General features: G+C 45.0%; 1 long non-coding RNA gene across 1 annotated transcript in view; it reads left to right on the top strand.

The window, feature by feature from the left end:
* The window catches only part of LOC143773831 (uncharacterized), a 67193-nt gene extending 42608 nt beyond the window's left edge, over positions 1-24585 (top strand). Inside the window, exon 3 of the long non-coding RNA XR_013215387.1 lies at positions 24418-24585. This is a non-coding gene — a long non-coding RNA (uncharacterized LOC143773831). The remainder of the gene's footprint in view (positions 1-24417) is intronic.
* The last annotated feature ends 407 nt before the right edge of the window (positions 24586-24992 follow it).

The following is a 24992-nucleotide window of genomic DNA, read 5'->3' as shown; positions in this document are numbered from 1 at the left end:
AAAGCCACTTTTGAACCATAAACAGCGGCAGAAGCGCCTGACCTGGGCTACAGAGAAGCAGCACTGGACTGTTGCTAAGTGGTCCCAAGTACTTTTTTCTGATGAAAGCAAATTTTGCATGTCATTCGGAAATCAAGGTGCCAGAGTCTGGAGGAAGACTGGGGAGAAGGAAATGCCAAAATGCCTGATGTCCAATGTCAAGTACCCACAGTCAGTGATGGTGTGGGGTGCCATGTCAGCTGCTGGTGTTGGTCCACTGTGTTTCATCAAGGGCAGGGTCAATGCAGCTAGCTATCAGGAGATTTTGGAGCACTTCATGCTTCCATCGGCTGAAATGCTTTATGGAGATGAAGATTTCATTTTCCAGCACGACCTGGCACCTGCTCACAGTGCCAAAACCACTGGTAAATGGTTTACTGACCATGGTATTACTGTGCTCAATTGGCCTGCCAACTCTCCTGACCTGAACCCCATAGAGAATCTGTGGGATATTGTGAAGAGAAAGTTGAGAGACGCAAGACCCAACACTCTGGATGAGCTTAAGGCCGCTATTGAAGCATCCTGGGCCTCCATAACATCTCAGCAGTGTCACAGGCTGATTGCCTCCATGCCACGCCGCATTGAAGCAGTCATTTCTGCCAAAGGATTCCCGACCAAGTATTGAGTGCATAACTGAACATTATTATTTGATGGTTTTTTTGTTTGTTATTAAAAAACACTTTTATTTGATTGGACGGGTGAAATATGCTAATTTATTGAGACAGGTTTTTTGGGTTTTCAGGAGTTGTATGCCAAAATCATCAGTATTAAAACAATAAAAGACCTGACAAATTTCAGTTGGTGGATAATGAATCTATAATATATGAAAGTTTAATTGTAATCATTACATTATGGTAAATAATGAAATTTAACACTATATGCTAATTTTTTGAGAAGGACCTGTAGATGACCGGAACAGTGATGCTGATGATGGCATTGTTAGCACTAACCATCTTAGTAGACATTTTGAAACTGTGCAGAAAGGTGCAGAGGTCCTCAATCTGTGCCCACTCCATAAATGTGGTATGCCCCACATCCGTACTGCATTACTATACAACATGACATACTGCGTCAGGGCTCATTGCTGCTGCCACAGTCGCTGCAACATGTGCAAAGTGGAATTCCACTGTATTGGCACATCGCATATCAACCTGTTAACTGGCATGGACAAAGACTTCTGCATTGATTCAAGTTGATGACCTGCCGGGTGCAAATGGTGTAAGTGAGCACACAGCTTCTGTGCTTTCTGCAGCAACTCACCCAGGCCAGGATAGTGGTGGAGAAAATGCTGTACCACCAGGTTAAGGATGTAAACCATGCAAGGCACATCTGTTATTGGACACAGCCTTCCCTGGATGAAGGTTCAGCGGAGACAGTCATTTTTCAAACTTGGCCTGGAGAGCTCTCCACAACTCATCAGCTATATGACTGTAATCTCCAAGGCATATCAATTTTAACACTGCCTATATGCAGTGAGCCCTGGCCACGCAGTAAGAAGGTGGTAGGGATTCCCTCTGCACTGTTGGAACTCGTTTCCCATTAAGGCAATGGTTGAGGCGCAGATGGAGATGTTATGGTGGACTGATAAAGTTGCGGTGTGCTTGTTCTCTGAGATCGGTCAAAACCAGCACGCATGTCAGTTTCCCATACAACTTATGGGCTCTCACTCAGCCTGACTGGAGTGGAAAAAGAACCCAAGATTCTTAGGTCAGAGACCTGCGTAACACTACTTGGCACGGTAACAGAGAAGGAGGAAGAAGCAGCAGATGCGGTTGATGAGGGGACTGATGGTTGGTGAGATCTGCTGGTCTGCATTTTTTCGTAGTGGGATTGCCAGTGTAATGCATATTAATGGCGCATGTGAAGGTTCATGCATGTAGTAGTCAAATTATTGGACATTTCCCCTCCACTCAGTTTTTTTGCAAAGTTGGCAGACAATGTGCGTTGACTCATCCTTTGCGGTGTAAAACAGGCTCAGGCTAGGTAACCCTTGCCGCCACTGTGAGCTGCAGACCCGCGAACACTGCTGGCCACAGCCACAGTTGTGGCTGAGGATGTATCTCTTGTTGTGGTTGCATCGCTCCCTTTCTGAGCCATAGGACGCAATGTAACCTCCTTGTCTTCCCCTCCTCCACCTCCTCAGATGACCTACTCAACTGTGTGCCTTTGGGTTCCCACACAAAGTGGGATTTGTGACCTCATGATCATCCACTGTGTTATCCCATTCCTTGTCCTGACAGTCACTCTCCTCCTCTTCCTGCCCTCATAGCACAGAACAGTCCGTGTGAGCCTCAGATATCTGAGTCTCATCAGGATCACCTCCCCCTTCAGGGGTTAACATCTGGTGACGAGGGTCAGGATTCTGCTCACACCCTAATTTTTCCTGCCCATATCCAAACTAAAAAAAATTTGGGCATGGGTGCATTTGATTTCCTCCTCTTGACTCTGTGTATCTTTGGAGTACACTTCTGATACCCATGTGTCACACAATGTGTAAAAAGGGCTAAGTTCAACATGAAGGGATAAAGGAATGGAAACCAAACACTAGGGAAAAGGGGAGTGGAGAACTGTCATGAATCCCAATGGCTAGGGATAGCAAGGGACAAGCAAAGTAATACAAAATATCAGACGAGCTCTAGGGTGATGGAACCTGGGCTGACCGCTGCCCTACGCCTGACAAACGCAACTAGAGATAGCCAGGGAGCGTGCCTACGTTGGTTCTAGACACCACGCACCAGCCTAAGAGCTAACTAGTACTGCAGAGAAAATAAAGACCTCACTTGCCTCCAGAGGAATGAACCCCAAAAGGTATAGTTGCCCCCCACATGTATTGACGGTGAAATGAGAGGAAGGCACACACATAGAGATGATATAGATAGGTTCAGCAAATTGAGGCCCGCTGTAAACTAGAAAGCAGAACGATACAAAAGGGGTCTGAGCGGTCAGCAAAAAACCCTAATCAAAAAACCATCCTGAGATTACAAGAACCCATGTGCCAACTCATGGCACATGGGGAGAACCTCAGTCCACTAGAGCTACCAGCTAGCATAGAGACATAATAAGCAAGCTGGACAAAAAAACCAACAACTGAAAATCAGCACTTAGCTTATCCTGAAAGATCTGGGAGCAGGTAGGCAGGAACCAAACAGAACACATCTGAATACATTGATAGCCGGCAAGGGAATGACAGAAAGGCCAGGTAAAATAGGAAACACCCAGCCTCTGATGGACAGGTGGAAACCAAAGGCCGCAACCCACCAAAGTCACCCAGTACCAGCAGTAACCACCAGAGGGAGCCCACAAACAGAATCCACAACAGTACCCCCCCCTTGAGGAGGGGTCACCGAACCCTCACGAGAACCCCCAGGGCGATCAGGGTGAGCTCTATGGAAGGCGCGGACCAAATCAGTCGCATGAACATCGGAGGCGACCACCCAGGAATTATCCTCCTGACCATAACCCTTCCACTTAACCAAATACTGGAGTTTGCGTCTGGAAACACGAGAATCCAAGATCTTCTCAACAACATACTCCAATTCTCCCTCCACCAGCACCGGAGCAGGAGGCTCAACCGAAGGAACAACGGGCACCTCATACCTCCGCAACAACGACCGATGGAACACATTATGAATAGCAAACGATGCTGGGAGATCCAAACGAAAAGATACAGGGTTAAGAATCTCCGAGATCCTATAAGGACCGATGAACCGAGGCTTGAACTTAGGAGAAGAGACCTTCATAGGGACAAAACGAGAAGACAACCACACCAAATCCCCAACAAGAAGTCGGGGACCCACGCGGTGACGGCGATTAGCAAACTGCTGAGTCTTCTCCTGAGATAACTTCAAATTGTCCACCACCTGGTTCCAAATCTGATGCAGCCTGTCCACCACCACGTCCACTCCAGGACAATCCGAAGACTCCACCTGACCAGAGGAAAAACGAGGATGAAACCCCGAATTACAAAAAAAAGGAGAAACCAACGTGGCAGAACTAGCCCGATTATTAAGAGCAAATTCGGCCAGTGGCAAAAAAGCAACCCAGTCATCTTGATCAGCAGAAACAAAACACCTCAAATAAGTTTCCAAGGTCTGATTAGTTCGCTCCGTCTGGCCATTCGTCTGAGGATGGAATGCAGACGAGAAAGACAAATCAATGCCCATCTTGGCACAAAACGTCCGCCAAAATCTAGACACAAACTGGGATCCCCTGTCAGAAACGATATTCTCCGGAATCCCATGCAAACGAACCACATTCTGAAAAAATAAAGGGACCAACTCAGAGGAGGAAGGCAACTTAGGCAAGGGCACCAAATGAACCATCTTAGAAAAGCGGTCACACACAACCCAGATAACGGACATTTTCTGTGAAACCGGGAGATCAGAAATAAAATCCATGGAAATGTGCGTCCAAGGCCTCTTCGGGATGGGCAAGGATAACAACAACCCACTGGCCCGAGAACAGCAAGGCTTAGCTCGAGCACACACTTCACAAGACTGCACAAAGGTACGCACATCCCTAGACAAGGAAGGCCACCAAAAAGACCTGGCCACCAAGTCTCTAGTACCAAATATTCCAGGATGACCAGCCAACACAGAAGAATGGACCTCGGAGATGACTCTACTGGTCCAATCATCCGGAACAAACAGTCTTTCTGGTGGACAACGATCCGGTTTATCCACCTGAAACTCCTGCAATGCACGTCGCAAGTCTGGGGATACGGCGGACAATATTACCCCATCCCTAAGGATACCAGTAGGCCCAGAGTCTCCAGGAGAGTCAGGCACAAAACTCCTGGAAAGAGCATCTGCCTTCACATTCTTTGAACCTGGCAGGTATGAAACCACGAAATTGAAACGAGAAAAAAACAACGACCAACGAGCCTGTCTAGGATTCAAACGCCTGGCAGACTCAAGGTAAATGAGATTCTTGTGATCAGTCAAGACCACCACACGATGTTTAGCACCCTCAAGCCAATGACGCCACTCCTCAAATGCCCACTTCATGGCCAAAAGCTCCCGATTACCCACATCATAATTGCGCTCGGCGGGCGAGAATTTTCTAGAGAAGAATGCACATGGCTTCATCACCGAGCCATTAGAACTTCTCTGTGACAAAACCGCCCCCGCTCCAATCTCGGAAGCATCAACCTCAACCTGAAAAGGAAGCGAAACATCTGGTTGACACAACACAGGAGCAGAAGAAAACCGGCGCTTAAGTTCCTGAAAGGCCTCCACGGCCGCAGGAGACCAATCAGCAACATCAGCACCCTTTTTAGTCAAATCAGTCAAAGGTTTAACAATACTGGAAAAATTAGCAATGAACCGACGATAAAAATTAGCAAACCCCAAGAACTTCTGAAGGCTCTTAACAGATGTAGGTTGTGTCCAGTCACAAATCGCCTGAACCTTGACGGGATCCATCTCAATAGTAGAAGGAGAAAAAATGTACCCCAAAAAAGAAATCTTCTGGACTCCGAAGAGACACTTTGAGCCCTTCACAAACAGAGAATTGGCCCGCAGAACCTGAAACACCTTCCTGACCTGTAGAACATGAGACTCCCAGTCATCAGAAAACACCAAAATATCATCCAAATACACAATCATAAACTTATCCAGATATTCACGGAAAATATTGTGCATAAAGGACTGAAAGACTGACGGAGCATTGGAGAGTCCAAAAGGCATTACCAAATACTCAAAATGGCCCTCAGGCGTATTAAATGCGGTTTTCCACTCATCACCCTGTTTTATCCGCACCAGATTATACGCACCGCGAAGATCTATCTTAGTGAACCACCTAGCCCCCTTAATGCGAGCAAACAAATCAGTCAATAATGGCAATGGATACTGATACTTGACTGTAATCTTATTCAGAAGGCGATAATCTATACAAGGCCTCAGGGAACCATCTTTTTTTGCCACGAAAAAAAAACCTGCTCCCAGAGGGGACGAAGATGGACGAATATGTCCCTTTTCCAAGGACTCCTTAATATAATTCCGCATAGCAGTATGCTCTGGCAGTGACAGATTAAATAAACGACCCTTAGGGAACTTACTGCCAGGAATCAATTCTATAACACAGTCACAATCTCTATGCGGAGGGAGCGAATTGAGCTTAGGCTCCTCAAAAACATCCCTATAGTCAGACAAAAACGCAGGGATCTCAGAAGGAGTAGATGAAGCGATTGAAATCGGAGGTGCATAATCATGAACCCCCTGACATCCCCAGCTTAACACAGACATTGTTTTCCAGTCCAGGACAGGATTATGAGTTTGTAACCATGGCAGACCAAGCACTAGTACATCATGTAAATTATACAGTACAAGGAAGCGAATCACCTCCTGATGAACGGGAGTCATGCGCATGGTCACTTGTGTCCAATACTGCGGTTTATTCATAGCCAATGGTGTAGAGTCAATTCCCTTCAGAGGAATAGGAACTTCCAGAGGTTCCAGACTAAAACCGCAGCGTTTAGAGCATGCTGATATAAAATGAGCTGAATCACCACAATAAAAACACAATCCATTTTTCCGCCTATAATTTTGCCGTTCACTTCTGGACTGAATTCTATCACATTGCATAGTCTCAGGTGCCTGTTCAAAAGACACCGCCAACTGGTGCACGGGTTTGCGCTCCCGTAAACGCCGGTCAATCTGAATGGCCATAGCCATCGACTCATTCAGACCTGTAGGCGTAGGGAACTCCACCATAATATCCTTAATGGCCTCGGAAAGACCATTTCTGAAGTTTGCAGCCAGGGCGCACTCATTCCACTGAGTAAGCACCGACCATTTCCGAAATTTTTGACAATATATTTCCGCTTCATCATACCCCTGAGAGAGGGCTAATAAAGCCTTTTCAGCCTGAATCTCCAGGTTGGGTTCCTCATAGAGCAATCCCAATGCCAGAAAAAACGCATCCACATTGAGCAATGCAGGATCCCCTGGTGCCAATGCAAATGCCCAATTCTGAGGGTCGCCTCGCAGGAAAGATATTACAATCTTGACCTGTTGAGCAGGGTCTCCAGAGGAGCGAGATTTTAAAGAAAGAAACAATTTACAATTGTTCCTGAAATTCAGGAAGGTAGATCTATCTCCAGAAAAGAACTCTGGAATAGGAATTCTAGGTTCAGACATGGGAGTGTGAACAACAAAATCCTGTATGTTTTGAACTTTTGCCGCGAGATTACTCAGGCTGGAAGCCAAACTCTGGACATCCATGTTAAACAGCTAATATCAGAGCCATTCAAGGGTTAAGAGGAGGTAAGAAGCAGCTAGACAGCAATTAAGGGCTAGGCAGCAAAACTCTGAAGGAAAAAAAAAAATAAATAAATTTCCCTTAAACACTTCTTTTTCTCCTGCTTCAGCCCAAACAATTAACACTTTGTGGGCCGGCTATACTGTCATGAATCCCAATGGCTAGGGATAGCAAGGGACAAGCAAAGTAATACAAAATATCGGACGAGCTCTAGGGTGATGGAACCTGGGCTGACCGCTGCCCTACGCCTGACAAACGCAACTAGAGATAGCCAGGGAGCGTGCCTACGTTGGTTCTAGACGCCACGCACCAGCCTAAGAGCTAACTAGTACTGCAGAGAAAATAAAGACCTCACTTGCCTCCAGAGGAATGAACCCCAAAAGGTATAGTTGCCCCCCACATGTATTGACGGTGAAATGAGAGGAAGGCACACACATAGAGATGATATATATAGGTTCAGCAAATTGAGGCCCGCTGTAAACTAGAAAGCAGAACGATACAAAAGGGGTCTGAGCGGTCAGCAAAAAACCCTAATCAAAAAACCATCCTGAGATTACAAGAACCCATGTGCCAACTCATGGCACATGGGGAGAACCTCAGTCCACTAGAGCTACCAGCTAGCATAGAGACATAATAATCAAGCTGGACAAAAAAACCAACAACTGAAAATCAGCACTTAGCTTATCCTGAAAGATCTGGGAGCAGGTAGGCAGGAACCAAACAGAGCACATCTGAATACATTGATAGCCGGCAAGGGAATGACAGAAAGGCCAGGTAAAATAGGAAACACCCAGCCTCTGATGGACAGGTGGAAACCAAAGGCCGCAACCCACCAAAGTCACCCAGTACCAGCAGTAACCACCAGAGGGAGCCCACAAACAGAATCCACAACAGAGAACCATAGGCAGATCTAACATCACCCTGTCTGCTCTGTCATCCCTATATAGGTTCCGCACCTATCGTTGAGCAGGATACCCAATCCCTGACAGAACCTGGCGATAAGCCCTGCATCGGGAAGAACAGGATGCACAATAGTAAATCCCAACTACCACTAAAGACAGAAGGGATAGACAAAGCAGAAGAACACCTAGCTTGATTAGGTGTAGAGGAAAACACAGATGTCCTCCAGCAACAAAAAGAAGGAAGGTAGCCGACTGCTAAAGCTCCAAGCCTCAACAAGGAAATGGAAATAAAAATATCAACCGCAACTCCCAGCAGCAAGCTGGGGGTTATAAACACCCCAATCCAGGTGTATCAACTAGAGCTGGGGGAGGTTGCCAGTGGGTCCTAAAGTCAGAGGAACTAGGAAGGAGTCTTCTAAGTCAACCGCTGAGACCTTCTGCAACTATATGCGGTGCGACTGTCTGCAGCCTCTGTCATACCGGTGACACCATGGCATTGAATGTGTGAACAGCTCTGCAGACTCACTGATCTTTGGTTCCCTACAGTCAGTTGGGCAGTTGGAGAGTTGTGATGTGAGGGGAAGCAAGGGTAATTGGGGTGCCACCTCTGTGGACTGTACTGTGTGTGATGTTGATGTGGAAGAAGAGGAAGAGAAGCCACTTGAAGCTGCGCTTGCCATTCACTTGAGCACATGCTCTTTCTGGCCCTCATCAAGGCATACCACTGTGAGGCTGCCAAAGAAAGAGAGTGGAGTAGCCTATCCTGTAACAGAAGTTAGCAGTTGTGTTTGGATAGGACGTTATGGTGTTGGTTCTCTAGTGCTTTCACTAACATTACGACCTATTCCACATACACCTTGAACACTAAGCCTATTTTCCCTTCCACCACAACCTCTCTTTTTCCCACTCCTTTTGCTCAGATAATGTGGTAGGAGCATACTATTAGCAACGAAAAATTAGATTTTTTACTTTGCACCAGCTCTGCATACAGCTGAATTTCAGAGGCACTAAATGACAACATGAAATATGGTTTGCTGAATCACGTTAGTAACAAAAGAAAGAATTTTTTTACAGTGGATGAGGTCTGTATAGAAAAGAATATGTGCTCCAAACAATTACAAACTGAGATTTTCCCTATTGTATCACATTAGTAACAGAAAAAAGGTATATGTTTTAAACAATTTCAAACTGAGATCTCCCATACTGTATCACATTAGTAACATAAAAATATTTTTTAAGTGTGGATGAGACCTGCATACCATAGAAGACATGCTCCAAACAATTTAAAAGTGAGATCTCCCCTAATGTATCGTGTTAGTAACAGAAGAAAATATTTTTTTTATGTGGATGAGGCCTGAATAACACAGAAGATATGCTTTAAACAATTTCAAACTGAGATCTCCCATTCTGTATCACATTAGTAACAGAAAAATATTTTTTTTAGTGTGGATGAGGCCTGTATACCATAGAAGACACGCTGCAAAAATTTAAAAGTGAGATCTCCCTGTTGTGGATTCTGTTTTTGGGCTCCCTCTGGTGGTTACGGCTGGTACTGGGTGACTTTGGTGGGTTGCGGTCTCTGCTTGGGTTTTTTGTCCAGCTTGCTAATTATGACTCTATGCTAGCTGGTAGCTCTAGTGGGCTGAGGTTCTCCCCATGTGCCATGAGTTGGCACATGGGTTCTTGTAATCTCAGGATGGTTTTTGATTAGGGTTTTTTGCTGACCGCTCAGACCCCTTTTGTATCATTCTGCTTTCTAGTTATAGCGGGCCTCATTTTGCTAAATCTATTTTCATCTCTATGTGCGTGCCTTCCTCTCATTTCACCGTCAATACATGTGGGGGGCAACTATACCATTTGGGGTTCATTCCTCTGGAGGCAAGCTAGGTCTTTATTTCCTCTGCAGTGCTAGTTAGCTCTTAGGCTGGCGCGTGGCGTCTAGAATCAACGTAGGCACGCTCCCTGGCTATTTCTAGTTGTGTTTGTCAGGAGTAGGGCAGCGGTCAGCCCAGGTTCCATCACCCTAGAGCTCGTCCGTTATTTATGTTATTTTGCTTGTCCAGTGCGATCCCCAGCCATTGGGATCCATGACAGTATAGCCGGCCAACAAAGTGTTAATTGTTTGGGCTGAAGCAGGAGAAAAAAGTGTTTTTTTTTTTTCTTTTCCCCTCAGAGTTTTGCTGCCTAGCCCTTAATTGCTGTCTAGCTGCTTCTTACCTCCTCTTAACCCTTGAATGGCTCTGACCTTAGCTGTTTAACATGGATGTCCAGAGTTTGGCTTCCAGCCTGAGTAATCTTGCTGCAAAAGTTCAAAACATACAGGATTTTGTTGTTCACACTCCCATGTCTGAACCTAGAATTCCTATTCCAGAGTTTTTTTCTGGAGATAGATCTACCTTCCTGAATTTCAGGAACAATTGCAAATTGTTTCTTTCTTTGAAATCTCGCTCCTCTGGAGACCCTGCTCAGCAGGTCAAGATTGTAATATCTTTCCTGCGGGGCGACCCTCAGAATTGGGCATTTGCATTGGCACCAGGGGATCCTGCATTGCTCAGTGTGGATGCGTTTTTTCTGGCACTGGGATTGCTCTATGAGGAACCTAACCTGGAGATTCAGGCTGAAAAGGCTTTATTAGCCCTCTCTCAGGGGCATGATGAAGCGGAAGTATATTGTCAAAAATTTCGGAAATGGTCGGTGCTTACTCAGTGGAATGAGTGCGCCCTGGCTGCAAACTTCAGAGATGGTCTTTCTGAGGCCATTAAGGATATTATGGTGGGGTTCCCTGCGCCTACAGGTCTGAATGAGTCTATGACTATGGCCATTCAGATTGATCGGCATTTACGGGAGCGCAAACCTGTGCACCAGTTGGCGGTGTCTTCTGAACAGGCACCTGAGACTATGCAATGTGATAGAATTCAGTCCAGAAGTGAACGGCAAAATTATAGGTGGAAAAATGGATTGTGTTTTTATTGTGGTGATTCAGCTCATGTTATATCAGCATGCTCTAAACGCACAAAAAAGGTTGATAAATCTTTTGCCATTAGTACTCTGCAGTCTAAGTTCATTTTGTCTGTAACTTTGATTTGTTCACTGTCATCCATTTCCGTCGATGCCTATGTGGATTCGGGCGCTGCCCTGAGTCTTATGGATTGGTCGTTTGCCAAACGCTGCGGTTTTAGTCTGGAGCCTCTGGAAGTTCCTATTCCTTTGAAGGGAATTGACTCTACACCATTGGCTATGAATAAACCGCAGTACTGGACACAAGTGACCATGCACATGACTCCCGTTCATCAGGAGGTGATTCGCTTCCTTGTACTGTATAATTTACATGATGTACTAGTGCTTGGTCTGCCATGGTTACAAACTCATAATCCTGTCCTGGATTGGAAAACAATGTCTGTGTTAAGCTGGGGATGTCAGGGGGTTCATGATGATGAACCTCTGATTTCAATCGCTTCATCTACTCCTTCTGAGGTCCCTGCGTTTTTGTCTGACTATCGGGATGTTTTTGAGGAGCCTAAGCTCAATTCGCTCCCTCCTCATAGGGATGGGGCAGTGCTATAGAATTAATTCCTGGCAGTAAGTTCCCTAAGGGTCGTTTATTTAATCTGTCAGTGCCAGAGCATACTGCTATGCGGAATTATATTAAGGAGTCCTTGGAAAAGGGACATATTCGTCCATCTTCGTCCCCTCTGGGAGCAGGTTTTTTTTTCGTGGCAAAAAAAGATGGTTCCCTGAGGCCTTGTATAGATTATCGCCTTCTGAATAAGAATACAGTCAAATATCAGTATCCATTGCCATTATTGACTGATTTGTTTGCTCGCATTAAGGGGGCTAGGTGGTTCACTAAGATAGATCTTCGCGGTGCGTATAATCTTGTGCGGATAAAACAGGGTGATGAGTGGAAAACCGCATTTAATACGCCTGAGGGCCATTTTGAGTATTTGGTAATGCCTTTTGGACTTTCTAATGCTCCTTCAGTCTTTCAGTCCTTTATGCACAATATTTTCCGTGAATATCTGGATAAGTTTATGATTGTGTATTTGGATGATATTTTGGTGTTTTCTGATGACTGGGAGCCTCATGTTCTACAGGTCAGGAAGGTGTTTCAAGTCCTGCGGGCCAATTCTCTGTTTGTGAAGGGCTCAAAATGTCTCTTCGGAGTCCAGAAAATTTCTTTTTTGGGGTAGATTTTTTCTCCTTCTACTATTGAGATGGATCCCGTCAAGGTTCAGGCGATTTGTGACTGGACACAACCTACATCTGTTAAGAGTCTTCAGAAGTTCTTGGGTTTTGCTAATTTTTATCGTCGGTTCATTACAAATTTTTCCAGTGTTGTTAAACCTTTGACTGATTTGACTAAAAAGGGTGCTGATGTTGCTAATTGGTCTCCTACGGCTGTGGAGGCCTTTCGGGAACTTAAGCGCCGGTTTTCTTCTGCTCCTGTGTTGTGTCAACCAGATGTTTCACTTCCTTTTCAGGTTGAGGTTGATGCTTCCGAGATTGGAGCGGGGGCGGTTTTGTCACAGAGAAGTTCCAATGGCTCGGTGATGAAGCCATGTGCGTTCTTTTCTAGAAAATTCTCGCCCGCCGAGCGCAATTATGATGTGGGTAATCGGGAGCTTTTGGCCATGAAGTGGGCATTTGAGGAGTGGCTTGAGGGTGCTAGACATCGTGTGGTGGTCTTGACTGATCACAAAAATCTGATTTACCTTGAGTCTGCCAGGCGTCTGAATCCTAGACAGGCTCGTTGGTCGTTGTTTTTTTCTCGTTTCAATTTTGTGGTTTCATACCTGCCAGGTTCAAAGAATGTGAAGGCAGATGCTCTTTCCAGGAGTTTTGTGCCTGACTCTCCTGGAGACTCTGGGCCTACTGGTATCCTTAGGGATGGGGTAATATTGTCCGCCGTATCCCCAGACTTGCGACGTGCATTGCAGGAGTTTCAGGCGGATAAACCTGATCGTTGTCCACCAGAAAGACTGTTTGTTCCGGATGATTGGACCAGTAGAGTCATCTCCGAGGTCCATTCTTCTGTGTTGGCTGGTCATCCTGGAATATTTGGTACTAGAGACTTGGTGGCCAGGTCTTTTTGGTGGCCTTCCTTGTCAAGGGATGTGCGCACCTTTGTGCAGTCTTGTGAAGTGTGTGCTCGGGCTAAGCCTTGCTGTTCTCGGGCCAGTGGGTTGTTGTTATCCTTGCCTATCCCGAAGAGGCCTTGGACGCACATTTCCATGGATTTTATTTCAGATCTCCCTGTCTCACAGAAAATGTCCGTTATCTGGGTTGTGTGTGACCGCTTTTCTAAGATGGTTCATTTGGTACCCTTGCCTAAGTTGCCTTCCTCTTCTGAGTTGGTCCCTTTATTTTTTCAGAACGTGGTTCGTTTGCATGGGATTCCGGAGAATATCGTTTCTGACAGGGGATCCCAGTTTGTGTCTAGATTTTGGCGGACTTTTTGTGCTAAGATGGGCATTGATTTGTCTTTCTCGTCTGCATTCCATCCTCAGACGAATGGCCAGACGGAGCGAACTAATCAGACCTTGGAAACTTATTTAAGGTGTTTTGTTTCTGCTGATCAAGATGACTGGGTTGCCTTTTTGCCACTGGCCGAATTTGCCCTTAATAATCGGGCTAGTTCTGCTACTTTGGTCTCTCCTTTCTTTTGTAATTCGGGGTTTCATCCTCGTTTTTCCTCTGGTCAGGTGGAGCCTTCGGATTGTCCTGGAGTGGACGTGGTGGTGGACAGGCTACATCAGATTTGGAATCAGGTGGTGGACAATTTGAAGTTGTCTCAGGAGAAGACTCAGCAGTTTGCTAATCGCCGTCGCCGCGTGGGTCCCCGACTTCTTGTTGGGGACTTGGTGTGGTTGTCTTCTCGTTTTGTCCCTATGAAGGTCTCTTCTCCTAAGTTCAAGCCTCGGTTCATCGGTCCTTATAAGATCTTGGAGATTCTTAACCCTGTATCTTTTCGTTTGGATCTCCCAGCATCGTTTGCTATTCATAATGTGTTCCATCGGTCGTTATTGCGGAGGTATGAGGTGCCCGTTGTTCCTTCGGTTGAGCCTCCTGCTCCGGTGCTGGTGGAGGGAGAATTGGAGTATGTTGTTGAGAAGATCTTGGATTCTCGTGTTTCCAGACGTAAACTCCAGTATTTGGTTAAGTGGAAGGGTTATGGTCAGAAGGATAATTCCTGGGTGGTCGCCTCTGATGTTCATGCGACTGATTTGGTCCGCGCCTTCCATAGAGCTCATCCTGATCGTCCTGGGGGTTCTCGTGAGGGTTCGGTGACCCCTCCTCAAGGGGGGGGTACTGTTGTGGATTCTGTTTTTGGGCTCCCTCTGGTGGTTACGGCTGGTACTGGGTGACTTTGGTGGGTTGCGGTCTCTGCTTTCCACCTGTCCATCAGAGGCTGGGTGTTTCCTATTTAACCTGGCTTTTCTGTCATTCCCTTGCCGGCTATCAATGTACTCAGATGTGCTCAGTTTGGTTCCTGACTACCTGCTTCCAGATCTCTCAGGATAAGCTAAGTTCTGTTTTTTAGTTGTTTGGTTTTTTGTCCAGCTTGCTAATTATGACTCTATGCTAGCTGGTAGCTCTAGTGGGCTGAGGTTCTCCCCATGTGCCATGAGTTGGCACATGGGTTCTTGTAATCTCAGGATGGTTTTTGATTAGGGTTTTTTGCTGACCGCTCAGACCCCTTTTGTATCATTCTGCTTTCTAGTTATAGCGGGCCTCATTTTGCTAAATCTATTTTCATCTCTATGTGCGTGCCTTCCTCTCATTTCACCGTCAATACATGTGGGGGGCAACTATACCTTTTGGGGTTCATTCCTCTGGAGGCAAGCTAGGTCTTTATTTCCTCTGCAGTGCCAGTTAGCTCTTAGGCTGGCGCGTGGCGTCTAGAATCAACGTAGGCACACTCCCTGGCTATTTCTAGTTGTGTTTGTCAGGAGTAGGGCAGCGGTCAGCCCAGGTTCCATCACCCTAGAGCTCGTCCGTTATTTATGTTATTTTGCTTGTCCAGTGCGATCCCCAGCCATTGGGATCCATGACATCTCCCCTACTGTATCACATTAGTAACAGACAAAATTATTTTTTTTAGTGCGGATTAGGCTTGTTTAACAAAGACTATATGCTCAAATCAATTTTAAACTGAGATCTCCCCTACTGTATAACGCTAGTAACAGAATAAAGTATTTTTTAGTGCGGATGAGGCCTGTATAACATTGAAGATATGCTCCAAACAATTTCAACCTGAGATCTCTCCTACTGTTTCTAGTTAGTAACAGAAGAAAATATTTTTTACTGTGGTTGAGTGGTTGAGACCTGTATAAAATAGAATACAGACTCCTTGAAAAAGCCACAGAGGCAAAACGTACGTTGGAGCTGGAGTCTTGGGGAACCATGGATCATCTCTTCACTGGTATTAATGTTTAGAGACTTTTTTTGCACTTTATTTGGTGTTAGGACCTCTTATGATATGTATATATGTTTATCTGTCTCATTGGGGATTATTCTCCAGTATGGTTGATCTGTACCCTATTTGATGTCTTTTGAAAAAGTAATATGTATTGTGGATTATTTTGTTAGTTCCTCCATTTTTAAATCTTTGTTATATAATTAATAAACTATTTAACAGTGGTTTTTGGTTACTGTGGTATTATGTCCTTTTTCTTAATATGGGCAAAAGAACACAAATATTGGACAGAGGAAGATTGGAAAAAAGTGTTATGGATTTTTAATAGACTGTTTCAGTGTATAGTGGGCGGGGAATAGATCTGTGCTGAAATAATGCCGATCTCCATTTTTTTTTCTTTCCCACATTTACAGTGGGGTGGTGCAGTCTCTCAGCCTATCAGCAGTGCACACACACACACAGCAATGTGCATGTGATGCACACAAGAAAGGGCATGTGTCATTGGCTGTGTACGTCACATGTCCTTGCCCTATAAGAACCAGCCTTTTTCCCCGTCGCCACCATTTCCTCACTGCTTCAGCTTAGTGTTAGATGGCACCGCTGCTGCTGTGAGCGCTAAACATACTAAGAGTTTTTTTTTTGGAGCAAATTTACTGAGAGATAGGTTTAGGGAGTCGGGAGTCGGGACTAGTTGTAATATCAGCCCTTTTCAGGGTAGGTTACAGCAGTTCGTAGCACTTTTTGCCAAGCAGGTCTGTGCCAGTGCTGTGCAAGTGTTTGTCACAGCATTTGGTGTAATCTAGCTCAGCCAATCCTTTTGGGCTAGTAGCATTGTCCTGGTAGTCATCTGAGCAGCCCGCCTGTGAAGCTAGCTACACCGCCTGTGTATCTAAATTTTTACTGCATCTAACCCAGTAAATCATTTTAGGCTTAGTAGCAGTGTCTGCACGTCAGCAGAGTAGCCCTCCTGTGAAGCTAGCTACACCGCCTGTGTATCTCAATTTTTACTGCATCTAACCCAGTAATTTGTTTTGGGCCTAAGAGCAGTGTCTGCATGCCTGTGTATCTAAATTTTTACTGCATCTAACCCAGTAATTAGTTTTGGGCCTAGGAGCAGTGTCTGCATGCCTGTGTATCTAAATTTTTACTGCTTCTAACCCAGTAAATAGTTTTGGGCCTAGGAGCAGTGTCTGCACGTCAGCAGAGTAGCCCGCCTGTGAAGCTAACTACACCGGCTGTGTATCTAAATTTTTACTGCTTCTAACCCAGTAAATAGTTTTTGGCCTAGGAGCAGTGTCTGCACGTCAGTGGAGTAGTTCGCCTGTGAAGCTAACTACACCGCCTGTGTATCTAAATTTTTACTGCATCTAACCCAGTAATTAGTTTTGGGCCTAGGAGCAGTGTCTGCATGCCTGTGTAACTACATTTTTACTGCATCTAACCTAGTAAATCATTTTGGGACTAGTAGCAGTGTCTGCACATCAACGGAGTAGCCCATCTGTGAAGCTAACTACACTGCCTGTGTATCTAAATTTTTACTGCATCTAACCCATTAAATAGTTTTGGGCCTCGGAGCAGTGTCTGCACATCAGCGGAGAAGCCCACCTGTGAAGCTAACTACACTGCCTGTGTATCTAAATTTTTACTGCATCTAACCCAGTAAATAGTTTTGGGCCTTGGAGCAGTGTCTGCACATCAGCGGAGTAGCCCGTCTGTGAAGTTAACTACACTGCCTGTGTATCTAAATTTTTACTGCATCTAACCCAGTAATTAGTTTTTGGCCTAGGAGCAGTGTCTGCACGCCTGTGCAACTAAATTTTTACTGCATCTAACCCAGTAAATCATTTTGGAATTAGTAGCAGTGTCTGCACGTCAGCGGAGTAGCCCGGCTGTGAAGCTAGCTACACCGCCTGTGTATCTAAATTTTTACTGCATCTAACCCTGTAAATCCTTTTGGGCCTAGTACCACAGTTTGGCCACTCAGTTCTGCTCGGTTTTCATCCTTCGGTTTTTGTGCCAACAACTACAGATACAGAGTTGCCAATTAGTTAAGCACCAAAATGAGTGGCAAAGGGCCTGCTGCTGGTGGAAAGGGGAATAGGCATGTTGGATAGGGAAAAAAAGGTTTTATCCGTGGGGTAGGTGGTAAAGAAACAGTAACATCTGCAGAAGAAAGACCATCTTCCAGCCAAAGTAAGATGTCTACTTATTTTCGTGGACAATCTGATATGATCCCTTTCTTACGACCATGGCTACGAGCATCGCCAAAATTTCCAGATGAGGCACAAAAACAGCAGGTGCTTGAACGGATATCAAGTGCTCGTTCAAGTGCACTCTCTCTCCTCCATGTCAACTTCAACATCACACTCCAGTCCTCAGAGTTGTCACACCAATCACACTTGCTTCCTCACAGCTCCCAAGTCCCAAGCCACCCGTATGTGTATGGGGTAACACAGATGGTTGAGTCTGCAGAGCTGTTTACTCATACTATAGCCTGGGAATCAGAGGTCTGCTCCAGAGCTCCTGTGAATCCAGACAAGGAAATGATCTGCACTGATGCCCAGAATCTTTGTGAGTCGGATCCAGGCCCAGATGAAGAAGGTTCTGAGCATAATGTAGACCCTCGTTCCCAAACTGTAACTTCTGTTGGTGGAGACAATGAGGAAGATGATGATGAGACTGAGATACCTGATTGGAACGAAAACTTGACTTTTTCAGTCAGGGCAGGAAGAGGTTGGCTCTGAGGACGATAGGTTTTGGACACAGACCTTCCACCTTTTTACCCACAACAGCCAGTGTGATTGGAAGGTCGTCCGGATATTTACAAGTGGAAACACCTGCTGGTGTTGAGCGCTATCCGACATCGAGACCACATTTTGATCAAGGCAACATAGCATCTCCACGTGCACCTTCCTCACAGACCAGCAGTTTGCTGAGGACACCCTACTCAACTCCTTCTAAGCACGGCAGCCAGCCCTCAGTCCCTCAGATGTGGACAAGTAAAAGACCATTTCCTCCTAGCCATGACAAAGCTAAGAGGTTGAATTTCACCATCTGCAAGCTGTTGGCTACAGAAATGCTGCCTTTCCACCTGGTGGACACAGAGGATTTTCGAGACCTTATGTCCATGGCAGTGCCCCAGTACCAGATGCCCAGTCGCCACTACTTCTTAAAGAAAGCTGTGCCTGCACTACAACAGCATGTCACGCACAACATCACCACTTCCTTGAGAAACTCTGTGTGTGACAGGGTGAATTTCACCACAGACACTTGGACGAGTAGACATGGATAGGGGCGTTACATGTTGGTGACTGGGCACTGGGTAACTATTGTGACATCAGGAGATGGGGCTGCTGTCCAAGTCTTGCCGTCCCCACGAGTTGCTCGTCGATCCTCTGTATCTAGAAGTTCCTCCACTGCTTCTGCCTCCTCAACCTCCTCTCGGTCCGCCACCTGCACCCAAAGCCTGTCTGGTAATGCCACCCGCATTCTAACTGTGCAGAATGAATCCTGCACACCTCCTTACTATGCTGTCACCAGTGCTCAACGGCATCAGGCGGAGTTTACATTGAAATGTCTGGGAAATGTGAGTCACACAGCTGAGGAGTTGTGGTCAGCTCTGGAGACCAAGTTCCATCAATGTTTGTCTCCACTCAACCTGCAGTCAGGGAAGGCTGTGTGCGACAATGCTGTAAACCTGGGTGCAGCCCTTCACCAGGGCAATGTCACACACGTGCCTTGTATGGCTCATGTTTTGAACCTGGTTGTCCAGCAATTTTTATCCAACTATCCCGGACTAGATGGGCTTCTGCAGAGGGCACAGTCGCTGTGTGCTCACTTCCGCCGTTCGCATCCCGCAGCTCAACGACATACATCTTTAAAGAAGTCGTTGGACCTGCCAGTTCACGGGCTGAAATGCGATGTGACCACATGGTGGAATTCAACTCTGCACATGTTGCAGCGACTGTGGCAGCACCGAGGAGCCCTGGTGCAATATGTTATGACGTATAGCCTGGGCCAACGAGATCCAGAGGTGGGGCAAATCATGCTGCAGGAGTGGTCTCAGATCAGGGACCTATGCACCCTTCTGCACAGTTTTGAAATAGCGACAAAGATGTTTAGTGCTGACGATGCCATTATCAGCATGACTATTCAGGTGATTTACATGCTGGAGCACACCTTTAACAGTATTCGGAGTCAGGTGGTGGAACAAGAGGAGGAGGAGGAGGAACAGGAGGAGTCATATGCGGAAGGGATAATATCTCCAAGGTCCAGATGGTTGGCAGCAACCAAGGTGGATGGCATTGGAGGCTGGGGGAGAGGGATTACCGAGGGTGCATGGTAGCAGCCAAACTGTTGAGGATGGTGCAGGAGGTGAGGAAGAAGTGGAGGACAAACTGGCGCTGGGCATGGAAGACTCATCAGATGAGGGAGACCTTGATCAAATTCCTGTTGTGTGAGGTTGGGGGGAGAGGGCAGAGGAAGGAAGCATGATTCTCACCTCGCCTCCACCAAGACAACAAGGACTTGGTCCTCCTGGATGCGCAAGACACATGAGTGCCTTCTTGCTGCACTACCTGCAACATGACCCTCGGATTGTCAGAATCCGAAGTAATGCCGACTATTGGGTTGCCACACTCTTAGATCCCCGGTACAAAAGTAAATTTGGTGAAATAATTCCTGCCATAGAAAGGGATTCACGCATGCAGGAGTATCAGCAGAGGCTGTTACAGAATCTTACATCTGCTTTTCCACAAAACACCAGTGGTGCACGTAGTGAATCTCTGAGTTCTAACTTGCCAACCGTGGGACTATCGAGTCATCACTCAAACCGTAACAGTAACATCGTATCTGGTGGTAGCAGCAATTTTTTCCAATTGTTTCAAGATTTTTTTAGACCATCCTTTGCAAGGCCACAGGAGACAAGAAGTCTGACACACAGCCAACACCTAGAGAGGATGGTACAAGAGTATCTCCAAGTTATCATCGGTGCCACGACTGTGGAAATGGACCCTTGCTCATTTTGGGATTCCCATCTTGAAAAATGGCCTGAGCTCGCCACTCACGCCTTGGAGATCTTGTCATGCCCCGCAGCCAGCGTTCTCTCTGAACATGTGTTCAGCACTGCTGGTGGTGTGCTGACAGATAAGCGCACGCGGCTGTCCAGTGACAATGTAGACAGACTAACGTTCATCAAGATGAACAAATCCTGGATCCGCAAGGACTTTTCTACCCCTGTGTCATCCTGGGGAGACTAAAAGCTTGATGACTTTTGAAAATCCCATCACCAACCGTTTTAAAAAACTCTGGCGAAATTGATGCCACTTAAGTGGTGTCTTTGGCCGAATATTTGGAAAAAATGGAGACTCTTTATTGAGTCCCCTTGCTGTGTTTTACATCACATTGCATCACATCACAGTAGCCCACCCACCGACCGCCTGTTTATCTAAGTAATAATTTTTAACTGCATCTAGCCCAGGAAATCCTTTTGGGCCTAGTAGCAATTTCTGCTAATCAGCAGAGTACCCCATCCATGAAGCAAGCCACACCGCCTGTTTACCTAAGTACTATTTTTTAACGGCATCAAGCCCAGGAAATCCTTTTGGGCCTAGTAGCAATTTCTGCTACTCAGCAGAGTACCCCACCCATGAAGCAAGCTACACAGCCTGTTTACCTAAGTACTATTTTTTAACTGCATCTAGCTCAGGAAATCCTTTTGGGCCTAGTAGCATTTTGTGCTATTCAGCAGAGTACCCCACCCATGAAGCAAGCTACACTGCCTGTTTAACTAAGTACTAATTTTTAACTGCATCTAGCCCAGGAAATCCTTTTGGGCATAGTAGCATTTTGTGCTACTCAGCAGAGTACTCCACCCATGAAGCAAGCTACACCGCCTGTTTATCTAATTACTAATTTTAACTGCCTCTAGCCCAAGAAATTCTTTTGGGCATAGTAGCATTTTGGGCCCAGGCATAAGAAGTCGTCGAGGTAATGGATCATATGTGCTGCCTTACAAACGTCCATGACGACCCATTCGAGGAAGCAACTAAACGCCTCAAATAGTGAGCAGGATATGGAGCATCCCATGGGCAAACAGCGATCTATGTAGTATGCTCCTTCACAGAAGCAGCCCAATGGGAGGACACTATTTGGAGGCACAGGTACTAACCGGAACGCCCCCTCAATGTCTGTTTTGGCCATTAAGGTGCGCCTTCCCAACTTCTTGACCCACCTGATTGCCTCGTCAAAGGAGGTACAGTACATAGTACTGTACTTGGTTCCGCGTCGATGTTGTCATTTACTGACCTTCCCCTTGGATATGACAAATGGTGGATTAGTCTGAATGTATTAGGTTCCTTTTTTGGCACAACTCCCAACGGGGGTACCACTACGTCTTCTAAGGAAAGTGTTCTGAATGGACCCGCTGCTATTCTACCTAAACATATTTATGTTTTAGTTTTTTTTGTCACAATGTCTGGGTGTTGGTAATTTTAGATTTTTACTCCAGCCTTTCTTGATTTTAGAAGGGCATGACATGCCTATATCTGTGTCTCCTCCTCCTTTTACACCTCCACCTCTTTTCTTTTCATGTAGTTGTGACTTTTCCATGTGTTTGTTGTGTCTTCTGAGCGGTTTGTCAGCTTTTGGACACCTTTTAAGGTGTTTTCTATGTGTTTGTATGTGTTTGTGTTTGCCTGCCATTGGTTTCAATGGGGTTCGACGGTGTTCGACGAACATTCGTTGAACACGCCCCAGTTCGATGAACCGAACCGAACTCGAACACTAGGGGGGTGGCTCGACACTAGTCAGAATTTTAGGTGTGTGCATCAATATCGTATTTCTTTTTCTTTTCTGTGTTGTTAACATATAAGGATAAGGATACAGCACACGATGCAGATTTCTACGGCTCAATGTTTATAGTGTATATCCGAAAATGCTACAGAGAAATACCTTTCAGCCTAGTAAGCAAATTTTTTATCTGAACATTTTAATACCATTTTTCAACTACTGTTTTGAGTTCTTTCTCCATTCTATTCTATGTTTATTGCATTATATGATACCTTATTTTGCATTCAAAACTGCAACTTGTCCCTTAAAAAGCTAATTTGCATGCAGTTATGTTGACTGAATAGCAAAATATGGCTCTTATAAGATTTGGATAATGAGAGGAAAGCAAAAAAAAATAAACATGGCTGTTTAGTTTTTAATCAGTTAAAAGAAGTTATTTAGCTTTGAGGCTACCTTTTTGTAATTTCCCAACTTAAAAAGAAATAATAAGGTATAGGAGCAACAAAAATTTGTCACAGTCTTATAGATCTTTCAGAAGCATTTTGTATCATGAATAGTGTTGAGCATTCCGATACCGCAAGTATCGGGTATCGGCCGATATTTGCTGTATCGGAATTCCGATACCGAGATCCGATACTTTTGTGGTATCGGGTATCGGTATCGAAACAACATTAATGTGTAAAATAAAGAATTAAAATAAAAAATATTGCTATACTCACCTCTCCGACGCAGCCTGCACCTTACCGAGGGAACCGGCAGCGTTGTTTGCTTAAAATTCGCGCTTTAACTTCCTTACGCGAAGTCCCGGCTTGTGATTGGTCGCGCGCCGCCCATGTGGCCGGGACGCAACCAATCACAGCAAGCCGTGACGTAATCTCAGGTCCTTCAGGATTTTAAAATTACGTTCCGGCGTTGGAATTTGGATTTACCATAAATAACTCTGATGGGAATAGGAATTTAATTATTCATATCCCTTTACCCCATGACAACCCCAAATGACAATGAGCTGGGCATTTGAAGTCCTCTTGTCCCTCATGACTTATCCATGCTGCTTCTCCTATATCAATAAGTGTATTTTATGGTACAGACTGAGAATAATATGCAGTATCATTTATATGCCAGGGCTCTAAAAGAGTAAAGTGACCTTTAATGTCAATGACTAATGTTCTTGTATTGCTATAGTAATGGGTCAAAGCTTAAACCTTTACAATCTCCGGAGACCGGGGGATAGAATGAATGAGCTTTCAAGGTCACATTATTATATCTACCCATAGTTCTCAGTGCAGGCTTTTACTTTTCTCTATGAGGTTTGGTATAAACTGACCTGTGCCCTCAATTCAGATGGAGCAATGTACACATGGTGCACAGCAGCCCATAGCAATAGGTGTCCACTAGGTAAGTTTCTTCATTGTCGGATTATTTTTCCTGTTACCAAACTCACCAGGGGGCTTAGTCTTGATTTCTTCAAGTATCTTATTTTTATTTTTCACATACGACAGTGAAGATGTATTCTAAGAATCTTCTTTAAATGGATCTCTCAAGGAGGTTATGTCAGAAAATGGTCTGCAGTTTTGACTTGAGTTAATTTGTATTAGATGAGTGCTGGAAGTTCAAATCTGCATGATTTGATATTTAGGTCTTATGGTTATTAAAATATAAGTATTTGCACCCTTGAGATTTTTATGTTCCATACACAGATCATCAAGGCTGTCCTAGTATTCCCTGGTGTTGTTCTTTATCTGCAGGATATAAATGAAGCTGGAGCCTGCAGTCACTGTTATGGAATGTAATCCTTATAAGAGCTTATTTGGGACATTCATGCTTCAATTCGCTAACGCAATCTGTAGTTCTCTGCTGTTCAATGCTTCAGACATTTGATTCATTTTAATACCTAGTCAATATAATAGTTATTTTGTTAGTTATTTAGAATAATTAACTAAAACGTGTTTGTCCTGTCTCTCTTCCTGTAGTCCAGCTCTGATGCAAGTTACCTTTCCCCTCTTCCTCCAGTGTCCGTGTTTGTCAGCCATCTTTGCCTGAGGTTCATCTCTGGTTCAGAATGATCTTCTTACCAACTGCAACTTCTACAGCTGCTGCAGCTATTGCTGTTACTATGGTGCATAATACAAAACTTCAGCCTGAGAATAAACCTCTTCTGCACTCTTCATACAGTATCTCACAACAGTGAGTACAACTCTCCCATTTTTGAAATTATACCCCTTTCAGAATTTATCGACAGGTGTAGTGACGACACATATCAAAAGAAGAACATGGAAGCATCATGGCCGTAAAATTACAAAATTTTATTAGAATAGTTAAAAATAGTTCATACAATAATAAACGTGAAAAAATGGGGAAAACTATACAGAAAACGCCAACCACCACATAGGCAAAGGTAAGATCTCTTTTGATGTCAAAAGAATCAAGATTAGTAAATTACTATAATAAATATATGCCAATATAGATAGAATATAATACGCAAAAAATCAAAAAAATCAAAAAAATAAGATTCTTAAGCTGCATGACCAGTGCCATGAAATATTTAGTAACTATATGCATAGATGTAAGCAGTGGAATATACAGTA

The sequence above is a fragment of the Ranitomeya variabilis genome, chromosome 5, assembly GCF_051348905.1.
Source record: "Ranitomeya variabilis isolate aRanVar5 chromosome 5, aRanVar5.hap1, whole genome shotgun sequence".
Taxonomy (NCBI): Eukaryota; Metazoa; Chordata; class Amphibia; order Anura; family Dendrobatidae; genus Ranitomeya; species Ranitomeya variabilis.
This window is presented reverse-complemented; position numbering and strand designations above follow the sequence as displayed.